Raw genomic sequence first — 12,363 nt, 5'->3', positions numbered from 1 at the left:
TGGTTTCCCATATCACATTTAGGTCTTTCATCCATTTTGAATTTGTTTTTGTGTATGGTCTAAGAAAGTGGTTCAGTTTCATTCTTTTGCATGTTGCTGTCCAGTTTTCCCAATATCATTTGGTGAAGAGACTGTCTTGTTTCTATTGAATATTCTTTTTTTCAATAAATGACATATTTTATACAAATATCTTCATAACTGTTTTTGAGTGGGCAGTCTAAGTGGTCCATTTTAATATTTGCCTGTAACTTTGTATAGTGTTATTTTATTTTTTTTAGTGTTCCAAAATTCATTGTTTATGCACCACACCCAGTGCTCCATGCAATACATGCCCTCCATAATACCCACCACCAGGCTCAGCCCGCCCCCACACCCCTCCCCTGCAAAACCCTCAGTTTGTTTCTCAGAGTCCACGGTCTCTCGTGGTTTGTTTCCCCTCCAGTTTCCCCCAACTTACTTCTTTTCTCCATCTCCCAATATCTTAGTTATTGGGAGATTATTATTAATCCTTATTATTCCTTATACTCCACAGGTAAGTGAAACCATATGATAATTGACTCTCTCTGCTTGACTTATTTCACTCAGCATAATCTCTTCCAGTCCCATCTATGTTGGTATAAAAGTTGAGTATTCATCCTTTCTGATGGAGGCATAATACTCATTGTATATATGGACCATATCTTTTTTATCCATCCATCCATTGAAAGGCATCTTGGTTCTTTCCACAGTTTGGTGACTGTGGCCATTGTTGCTGTGAACATTGGGGTATAGGTGGCCCTTCTTTTCATTACATCTGTATTTTTGGGATAAATACCCAGTAGTGCAATTGCAGGGTCATAGGGAAGCTCTATTTTTAATTTCTTAAGGAATCTCCACACTTCTCCAAAGAGGCTGCACCAACTTGCATTCCCACCAGCAGTGTAAGAGGGTTCCCCTTTCTCCATGTCCTCTCCAACACTTATTGTTTACTGTCTTGTTGATTTTGGTCATTCTAACTGGTGTAAAGTGGTATCTCAATGTGCTTTTGATTTGAATCTCCCTGATGGCTAATGATGATGAACATTTTTTTCATGTGTCTGCTAGCCATTTATATGTCTTCTTTGGGAAGTGTCTGTTCATATCTTCTGCCCATTTTTTTTTTTTTTTTGACGTGATAATCTGTTTCCTGTGTGTTGAGTTTGAGGAGTTCTTTATCAGATATCTTGGATATCAGCCCTTTGTCTGTAGTGTCATTTGCAAATATCTTCTCCCATTACGTGGGTTGCCTCTTTGTTTTGTTGGCTGTTTCCTTTGCTGTGCAGAAGCTTTTGATCTTGAAGAAGTGCCAAGAGTTCATTTTTGCTTTTGTTTCCTTTGCCTTTGGAGACATATCTTGAAAGAAGTTCTGGTGGCTGATGTGGAAGAGGTTACTGCCTGTGTTCTCCTCTAGGATTTTGAGAGATTCCTGCCTCACATTGAGGTCTTTTATCCATTTCGAGTTTATCTTTGTGTATGGTGTAAGAAAATGGTCAAGTTTCATTCTTCTATACATAGCTGTCTAATTTTCCCAGCACTATTTATTGAAGAGACTGTCTTTTTTCCAATGGATATTTCTTCTTATGTTGTTGAAGATTATTTGACCGTAGAGTTGCAGGTCCATATCTTGGCTCTCTACTCTGTTCCACTGGTCTATGTGTCTTTTTTCTGTGCCAGTACCAGGTGGTCTTGGTGATCACAGCTTTGTATTAAAGCTTAAAATCAGGCAACATGATGTCCCGAGTTTTGTTCTTCTTTTTCAACATTTCCTTAGCAATTCAGGGTCTCTTCTGGTTCCATACAAATTTTGGGATTGTTTGCTCTAGCTCTTTGAAAAATGCTGGTGGAATTTTGATTGGGATGGCACTGAAAGTATAGATTGCTGTAGACAGTATAGACATTTTAACAATGTTTATTCTTCTGATCCATGAGTATGGAATGCTCTTCCATCTTTTAGTGTCTTCTTCAATTTCTTTCATGAGTATTTTGTAGTTCCTTGAGTATAGATCCTTTACCTATTTGGTTAGGTTTATTCCCAGGTATCTTATGGTTCTTAGTGCTACAGTAAATGGAATTGATTCTCTAATTTCCTTTTCTATATTTTCATTGTTAGTGCATAAGAAAGCAACTCATTTATGTACATTGATTTTGTATCCTGCCACATTACTGGATTGCTGTATGGGTTCTAGTAGTTTGGGGGTGGAGTCTTTTGGGTTTTCCATGTAAAATATCATGTCATCTGCAAATAGAGTTTGACTTCTTTGCCGGTTTGAATACACTTTATTTCTTTGTGTTGTCTGGTTGCTGATGCTAAGACTTCTAGTATTATGTTGAATAACAGTGGTGAGAGTGGACATTCTTGTCATGTTAATGATCTCAAAGAGAAGGCTGTCAGCTTTTCCCCAGTGAGGATGATATTCACTGTGGATTTTTCATAGATAGATTTTATGAGGTTGAGGAATATTCCCTCTATCCCTATACTTTGAAGTGTTTTAATCAGGAATGGATGCTGTATCTTGTCAAATGCTTTTTCGACATCAATTGAGAGGACCATGTGGTTCTTCTCTCTTCTCTTATTGATTTGTTCTATTATATTGATTGATTTAAGAATGTTGAGCCACCCTTGCCTCCCATGGACAAATCCCACCTGGTCATGGTGGATAATCTTTTTTTTTTTTAATTATTTATTTATTTATTTGACACAGAGAGAGAGATCACAAGTAGGCAGAGAGACAGGCAGAGAGAGAGGGGGAAGCGGGCTCCCCGCTGAGCAAAGAGTCCGAAGTGGGGCTTGATCCCAGGACTCTGGGATCATGACTTGAGCCGAAGGCAGAGGCTTTAACTCACTGAGCCACCCGGGCACCCCTGGATAATCTTTTTAATGTACTGTTGGATCCTATTAGTTGGGATCTTGTTGAGAATCTTGGCATCCATATTCATCAGGGATAGTGGTCTGAAATTCTCCTTTTTGGTGGGGTCTTTTCCTGGTTTGGGGATCAGGGTAATGCTGGCTTCATAGAAAGAGTCTGGAACTTTTCCTTCTACTTCTATTTTTTGAAACAGCTTCAGGAGCATAAGTATTATTTCTTCTTTGAAAATTTGGTAGAATTCTCCAGGAGTCCATCAGATCCTAGGTTCTTGTTTTTTGGGAAGTTTTTTTTTTATCACTGCTTCCATCTTGTTACTAGATATTGGTCTCTTCAGGTTGTCAATTTCTTCCTGATTCAGTTTTGGAAGTTTATAGGTTTCCAGGAATGCATCCATTTTTTTCTAGGTTGCTTAAGTTATTGACATATAACTGTTGGAAATAATTTGTGATGATTGTTTCTGTTCCTTAGTGTTAGTCGTGATCTCTCCCTTTTCATTCATAATTTTATTAATTTGGGTCTTCTTTCTTTTGTTTTGGATTAGTTTGAGCAGTGGTTTATCGATCTTACTGATTCTTTCAAAAAATCAACTTCTATTTCATTGATGTGTTCTACTGTATCTCTAGTTTCTATCTCATTGCTCTTTGCCTTAATCGTGCGTATTTCCCTTCCTCTGTGTGGGGTTGGCTTAATTTGTTGTTGACTTTCTGGTTCTTTAATTTGTAAAGAGAGCTGTTGTATTCTGGATTTTTCAGTTTTTTTGAGTGATGCTTGGTTGCCATATTCCATAGGTTTTAGGCCAAAGTGTCTTCATTCTCATTGGTTTCCATGAATTAAGTTTTTCTTTGATTTCCTGGTTGATCCAAACATTCTTAAGTAGGGTGATCTTTAGCTTGCAAGTGTTTGAATTCCTTCTGAAGTTTTTCTTCTGGTTGAGTTCCAGTTTCAAAGCATTGTGGTCTGAGAATATGCAGGGAATAATCTCAATGTTTTGGTTTCAGTTAAACCCTGATTTGTGAGCCAGTATGTGGTTTGTTTTGGAGAAAGTTCCATGTGTGCTCGAGAAGAACGAGTGTTCTATTGTTTTCAAGTGTAATGTTCTGTATATATCTATGAGGTCCATCTGGTCCAAAGTGTCATTCAGTGCTCTTGTTTCTTTATTAATTTTCTGCTTGGATGATCTGTCTATTACTGAGAGGGGCATGTTAAGATCCCCTACTATTAATGTATTCATATCAATATAACTCTTTATCTTGATTAACAGTTGTCTTATGTAGTTGGCTGCTCCTGTACTGGGGGCACAAATATTTACAATGGTTAGATCTTCTTGGTGGATAGACCCTTTAAAAAATGATGTAGTGTCCTTCTTTATCTTTGATGACAGTCTTTAGTTTAAAATCTAATTTATCTGATATGAGAATCGCTATCCCAGCTTTCTTTTCAGGCCCATTGGCATGAAAGATACTTCTCCATCTCTTCACTTTCAGTCTGGATGTATCTTCAGGTTCCAAATGGGTCTCTTGTAGACAGTATATGGATGGGTCCTGTTGTTTTATCTAATCTGCAACCCTGTGCTGTTTTATGGGAGTGTTTAGGCCATTCACATTGAGAGTGATTATTGGAAGATTCGTTTTTATTGACATCCTGTTGCCTGTGAAGTCCTTGTTTCTATAGATTGTCTCTGTAAATTTCTGTTCTATGTCACTCTTGATTTCTTTCTTCTTTGATAGAACCCTCATAATATTTCTTGTTGGTCAGGTTTGGTTGTCACATATTCTTTTAAACTTTGCCGGTCTTGGGAAGCTGTTTATCTCTCCATCCATTTTGATTATCAGCCTTGCTGGATAAGGTATTCTTGGCTGCATGTTCTTCTCATTTAGTGCCCTGAATATGTCTTACCAGCCCTTTCTGGCTTGCCAAGTTTCTGTGGACAGGCCTGACGTTATTCTGATAGACCTTCCTCTGTTCGTAAGGAATATTTTCCCCCTGGCTGCCCTCAGAAGCTCCTGTCTAAAATTATGATTTGTCAGTCTCACAATCAAGTGCCTTGGGGTCTTTCTAGATTCATTGATCTTGCGGGGGGGTGTTCTTTCTGCCTTTAGGACACAAATGCTTGTTCCATTCCTCAGACTGGGAAAATTTTTGTCCAGAATTTGTTCAACTATATCTTCTAGTCTTCTCTCTTTCTCCATCGCCCCCTGCCCGCCCAAGGGATCCTAATAATTCTGATGTTGGAACCTTTCATGGTGTCATTTATTTCCCTAATTCTGTTTTCATGGCTTCTAAGCTGTTTGTTCCAGGCCTTCTCCTGATCCTTTTTCTCTAACAGTTTGTCCTCCAGATCACTAATCCTATCTTCTGCCTCAGTTACCCTAGCTGTTAGAGTATTTAGATTAGATTGGACCTCATTTAATAGCATTTTTAACCTGCTTCTGGTGGGTGCCTTTGCCGGGACTGCTGCCTGGTGTCCAGACCTCATGGTTGCAGAGGTCACCACAGAGGGATCCAAATCAGAGATTGCGCTGAGTTCCTTCAGGCGGGGCTGGGAGAGTCCAGATCCTCAGCTGGTCCTAGAGACCACTGGCTAGTACCTGCGCAGAGCTTTCCCAGGTGCGGACGGGAAATAGGTCAGACCTCGGTCATGCAGTGCATGCAGAGCACAAAAGGCTATAGCTCTAGAGAGTACAGGTTGGCGCCCACACCAGACTCCATGCAGGGGCAGCAGTGCCCCCTGCTGGGCAGTGGTGCAAACTTCGCAGTCCTGGGGGTTCAGGGACTAGGAAGTGGAGGCTCCGCTGCACTCTATCTGGCAGAGGTAGTCACAAGAGGTGGCTGTCCTGGTTCCATGGACTTAGGCCCATACCCATGACCCTGGATTCCACCAATTGCTCCTTAAGATCTTTTGTTCTTTTTGAATGCTTTTAACCAGACTCCAAATTAATGATGGTTACCAAGCACAGGGCACTTTCATATTGGAGTATTACTTTCAAAAGTGTCACTTTTGGTGGCTCCCTTCCCCTTCTGTTTATCCTCTGGTATCAGTCCAAGAGGTCCCACTCTGCTTTACCTCTCCACTGGTGTCTTCTGCCCCCTGTAGAGATCCAGAGTGTGTAATCCTACATCTCAGGATGATTTCATTGGTGTTCAGAGTGTTTTGGTAGATAATTAGCTCACTTTAGGTGACCATTTGAAACACGGTCTCCTACTTCTCCACCATCTTGCCCCTCCTCTTTCCATTGAATATTCTTTCCGGCTTTGTTGAAGATTAGTTGACCGTATAATTGTGGGTCAATTTCTTGGTGTTCTGTTCTATTGATCTATGTGTCTGTTTTCATGCTAGTACATAAATTGGCACAAATATACTGTTTTGACCACTATAGCTTTATAATATAGCTTGAAGTCTTTAATTGTGATGCCTCTATCTTTGCTTTTCTTTTTGATGATTTATTTGGCTACTTGGTCCTTTTGTGGTACCATACAGATTTTAGGAATTTTGTTCTAGCTCTGTGAAAAATGCTGGTGGCATTTTGATGGGGATTGCATTAAATGTGTAGATTACTTTGGGTAGTATAGACATTTTAACTCTATTTACTCTTTCAATCCATGAACATTGAATGTTTTTCCATTTCTTATGTACTCTTCCATTTCTTTCATTAGAGTTCTATAGTTTTTTTTTTTTTTAAGATTTTATTTATTTATTTGACAGAGATCACAAGTAGGTAAAGAGGCAGGCAGAGAGAGAGGAGGAAGCAGTCTCCCTGCTGAGCAGAGAGCCCAACACGGGGCTCGATCTCAGAACCCTGAAGGCAGAGGCTTAACCCACTGAGCTACCCAGGTGCCCCCAGAGTTCTATAGTTTTCAGTTTAAAGATCTCTTACCTCTTTGGTTAGGTTTATTTCTAGGTATGTTATGGTTTTTGGTACAAGTGTAAATGGGATTGATTCCTTGATTTTCTTTCTGCTGCTCCATTGTTGGTGTATAGAAATGCCACACATTTCTGTATGTTGATTTTTTATCCTGTGACTTTACCGAATTCATGTATCAGTTCTAGGAATTTTTCTACTGGAATCTTTCGGGTTTTGTACGGAGTATCATGTCATCTGCAAATAGTGAACATTTGATTTCTTCTCTGCTGTTTTGGATGCCTTTCTTTATTTTTCTTGTCTGATTGCTGAGGCTACAACTTCCAGTAATATGTTAAGTAACAAAGGTGAGAGTGGACATCCTTGTGTTATTCTTGACCATAGTCAAAAAGCTCTCAGTTTTTCCCCATTGAGGGTATTCAATGTGAATCTTTAGTGTATGGCCTTCACAATGTTGAGGTATATTCCCTCAATCCCCACTGTATTGATGGTTTTTATCAAGAATGGGTGATTTACTTTGTCAAATGCTTTTTCTGCATGTATTGAGAGGATCGTATGGTTCTTATCCTTTCTTTTATTAATGTGGTGTTTCACATTGATTGATTTGGGAATACTGAACCACCCTTATAGCTCAGGAATATATCTCACTTGATCATGGTGAATGATTCTTTTAATGTACTATTGGATTTGATTTGCTAGTATTTTGCTGAGAATTTTTGCATTTATGTTCATTAGGGATATATGCCTGTAATTCTTTTGTGTGTTCTTTTTTTTTTTTTTTTTTAAATCAAGGTAATGCTAGCCTAATGGAATAAGTTTGGAAGTTTTCCTTCCATTTCTCTTTTTTGGAACAGTGTAAGAAGAATAGGTATTAACTCTTCTTTAAATGTTTGGTTGAATACACCTGGGATGCTATCTCTCCCTGGACTTATTGGGAGATTTTTTTATTACTGATTCAATTTCTTTGTTAGTTATGGGTCTGTTCAAATGTGCTATTTCTTCCTGTTTCAGTTTTGGTAGTTTGTATGTTTCTAGGAATTTATTCATTTTTTCCAGAATTCCTATTTTTTGGCATATAATGTTTCATAATATTCTCTTATAATTTTTTTGTTATTGTTGTTGGTTATAATCTCTCCATTTTCATTCATGATTTTATTTCTTTGGGTCCTTTCTCTTTTCTTCTTCATAAGTCTTGTTAGGGGTTTTTCAATTTTGTTAATTTTTTCAAAGAACCAGCTCCTAGTTTCATTGATCTCTTACTTTTTTTTGTTTTTATATAATTTTTTTTTGTTTTTATATCGTGTTGTTTTTATATCATTTATTTTTGCTGTCATCTTTATTCTTGCCCTTTTTCTGCTGGCTTTAGGCTTTATTTGCTGTTAGTTTTCTAACTCCTTTAGGTGCAAGGTTAGGTTGTGTATTTGATTTTTCTTGCTTCTTGAGGTAGGCCTGTGTTGCTATATACTTCCCTCTTATGACCACTTTTGCTACATTCCAAATGTTTTGGACTCTCATTTTTCATTTTCATTTGCTTCCATGTACTTGTTTTCTTCCTTTATTTCCTAATTTTCTTTAAGTTATTCATAACTTAGTAAGGTATTCTTTAACCTATATATATTTGTGGTCTTTCCAAATTTTTTGTTATGATTGACTTTAAGTTTCATAGTGTTATGGTCTGAAAATATGCATGGTATAATCTCAGTCTTTTTGTACTTGTTAAGGCTTCATTTGTGACACAATATGCGACCTGTTCTAGAGAATTTTCTGTGTGCACTCAAAAAGAATGTGTATTCTGCTGTTTTAGGATGAAATGCTCTGAATATGTCTGTTAAATCCATCTGGCCCAATGTGTTATTCCCAGCTCTTGTTTCCTCGTGGATTTTCTGCTTAGATGATCTGTCCATTGCTTTAAGTCCCCTACTATTATTGTATTGTCACCAATGAGTTCCTTTCTGTTTGTTATTAATTGTTTTCTATATTTGGGTGCTCCCATGTTGGGGGCATAAATATTTACAATAGTTAGATCTTGTTGGAAAGACCCCTTTATAATGAAATAGTGCCCTTCCTCGATTCTTGTTTCAGTCTTTGGTTTAAAATCTCTTTTGTCTGGATGGATATGGATACTTCTGCTTTCTTCTGATGTCCATTAGCATGATAAATGGTATCCATCATCTCACTTGGAATCTGCAAGTGTCTTTAGATCTGAAATGAATCTCATATAGGCAGCATATAGATGGGTCTTATTTTTTTTTACCCATTCTGATACCCTTTGTCCTTTGATTGGAGCATTTAATCCATTTACATTCAGAATGATTATTGATAGATACGGATTTAATGCCATTGTATTATGTGTAAAGTCATTATTTCTGGAGGTTTTCTCTGTTTTTTTCTAGTCTTTGTTACTTTGGTCTTTTTTTCCAATTCAAAGATTCCCCTTTAAGATTTCTTGCAGGGCTGGCTTAGTGGTTGCAAATTCCTCTAGTTTTTGGTCAATATCTAGTTTTAGATAAAGAGTTTTTAGATAAAGAGTTTTTAGATAAAGATAAAAGATAAAGATAGCTAAGATAAATTTAGATAAAGATAAAGATAAAAACTCTCCTTTCATTCTGAATGACAGCATTGCTATGTAAAGTATTTTTTTAATAGAGTTTTTAAAAATATTTTATTTATTTATTTGACAGAGAGAGAGAGAGCAAGAGAGGAATACACTCGGGGAGTGGGAGAGAGAGAAGCAGGCCTCCTGCTGAGCAAGGAGCCCCATGTGGGGCTCGATCCTAGGACCCTGGGATCATAACCTGAACCAAAGGCAGATGCTTAACAACTGAGCCACCCAGGTGCTCCTATGTAGAGTATTCTTGCTGCATATTTTTTCCATTCATCATGTTGAATACATCTTGCCACTTTGTTTTGGACTGCCAGGTTTCTGTGGAGAGATCTACTGCTAATCTGATTTGTTTTCCCTTATAGGTTAGGATTTTCTTTTCCCTTGCTGCTTTCAAGATTCTTTACCTATCTCTATATTTTGAAAATTTTACTACAGTATGTCTTGGTGCTGGCTGGCTTTTCTTGACTTTGATGGGAGTTCTCTCTGCCTCCTGGATTTGGATGTCTGTTTCTTTCCCCAGATTAGGGAAGTTTGTAGTTATAATTTGCTCAAATATACCTTCTGCCCCCTTTTCCCTCTCTTCTCTTGGAACTCCTGATAGGAATGTTGTTATGCTTTATGGAGTGGCTGAGCTCCCTAAATCTACACTTGTGATCCAATATTTTCCTTTCCTTCTCCTTTTCCACTTCATTATTTTCCATAATTTTATCTTCTATAGCACTTATTCATTCCTCTTCTCCTTCCATACTCATGGTTATTACAATCATTGGTTTTTCAACTCAAATATAGCATTTTTAATTTTGACCTGACTAGTTTTTAAGTCTTTTATCTCTGTGGTAAGGGACTCCCTGGTGTTTTCTATGCTTCTCTAAGCCCAGCTAGTATTCTTTTGATTGTGGATTTTTTTTTTTTTTTAATTCTTGTTCAAGCATATTACTTAGAGAGTCCTGGCCATGGGTGCTTCTTTCTTTCTTTTGGGATGAATTCCTCCATCTTGGCATTTCATCTGGGTCTCTGTCTTCTGTATGTTAAGAAAGGCTGTTATGTTTCCTGCTCCTGAGAGTAATGGCTATATTAAGAAGAGGTCATGTACTGACCAGGGCCTGATGCTTCAGGAGGTGTTTGTGGTGTATGCTATGTGCATTCTGCTTTGTGTTTTGGCTGCTCTTTTCCCTGAGGTCAGTTGTCTGCAGAGTTTCCCCTTGCCTACAATGGTGTATGTTTAGACATTGACCAGAGTGTGGTGAATTTTAACTAAGGGTGTTTTGTTCTATTTTCTAAAAGAGTCTAGGTCATATTTCCCCTAAAGCTGAAAGCTTTACAGCACTCCACAGTCAGTAGATTTGGTGGGTGTTGGTTTTGTGCGGGTCCTCTAGGGGAGGGGCCCACTGCTGCTCTGACTCTTAGGCACATTTGCCCTAGTGAAAAGACACCTGCAGAGTGCAGGGGAGCTGGGCTTTGTGTAAATGACTGGAGCCTTTGTTGTGGGTCCTGTGCTGCTCCCTGAAGTCCATCAGTGCATTTTAGGGGTACAGTGGTGTCAACTGGCTCTCTCATCCTGGAGAGGGGAATTTGTAGCCTCCACTGTTCAGGAAGCCCTCACAGAAGAGTGAACTATCTCCCCTTGTTTGTCCCAGGCTTCCCTCAAGTCCTTCCCTTTATCCTGTCTGTGTCTCAGCCATCCACCTATTTGGCAATGCTGTGCTCCTGTGTTATTATTTCTGGCACCCCAGCTGTGTTTCAGAACTCCAAATTTTAGGGACCTGGTGTGGCATGGACCCATGCTAATCCTCTGGAGGTGGTCTTTCCACATTCTGGCTGGTGCAGGTTTGTCCCAGAAGGCAGTCACATCAAGGTGCAGGGGCTTGGGATTTATGATGAAGCATAGCAAAAAGCCAGCATGCAGGTTAATTGCTCTCAGCAGCTGCCTCTGCTCCTATGCTAGTAGGTAGCAGCTCAGTGGCACCCATGGGCCCTTTTCTCTCCAGAGAGGCAGTGCCCCCTCTCCCAAATACTCTCAAAGAAGGGGAACTGTTTTTCCCAGTGCAACCCAGGGGATCCTCAGCCACACTGTCCACTCCTACAAGAGCACCCCATACCCACCAGACTCCACCTTGGTGGTGTGTGGACTTCTAAAACTTCAGATTTTGAGCTGTGTTGCTTGTAAAACCTTGTGATTTTCAATCCCTCTCATTTTCCGCATCAGTGTTTTTGAGGAAGTGTTTTTCTTATTCAAGGCCCTGCATCCTGTTGTCTTTCTCTCTCTCTCTCTCTCTCTCTCCTCTCTTTCTGACAGGGTTCCTTCCTCTCCATAGCACCAGTGATGCTTTTCTCCCCAAAACACCTCTTTCCTTACATGATGTGAACTCTTCTCTCCCTCTGTTTGTGCAGTTCGTTCCCTCAGTCCTCAGATTGATTTCCTGCATGTTCAGAATTATTTTATGTTTATCAAGCTGTGTTTGAGGGACAAGACAAACATAAGACCCTCCCACTACTCTTCATCTTAACTCCTCCTCTAGTGAAACACGACTATGGAAAAAAACTTCCATTGATTTGGCACTTCCTTATTAACATAAAATGACTTAAGTTTATTTTTCTTAAAAAAAAAAACCAAACATCAAATTACTGCTTTGAGTTATAGCCACATTTTGAATAATACATTTATAAAAAACTTGTGATGCTTGTGGGAAAAAAGAATATTTTGTGTTGTTTATTAATTATTTTATTCCACTTTACATGATTACTCTGTAAACTACTATTTTTTTTAATTTATACATCTTGGTTGACAACTTTACATTAAATTAATTTGGATAGATACAGATATATATACACATGCATATATCTATGTATATGTATGTGTATTTATAATGTATTAGCATATCTATTGAATATTAAATCGTTGGTTTGTTGCATAGAAATATTTCTAATATGACTAAACTTAGAAGTGAAACCTTTTTTTTTATTGAAGTAGAAAAATAATGTTGTATTAATTTCAGGTGTACAACATAGTGAT

Source organism: Lontra canadensis, unplaced genomic scaffold (assembly GCF_010015895.1).
Source record: "Lontra canadensis isolate GAN:19392208 unplaced genomic scaffold, GSC_riverotter_1.0 scaffold6, whole genome shotgun sequence".
Taxonomy (NCBI): Eukaryota; Metazoa; Chordata; class Mammalia; order Carnivora; family Mustelidae; genus Lontra; species Lontra canadensis.
The sequence above is the reverse complement of the archived record's forward strand: the minus strand, read 5'-3'. Positions refer to the sequence as shown.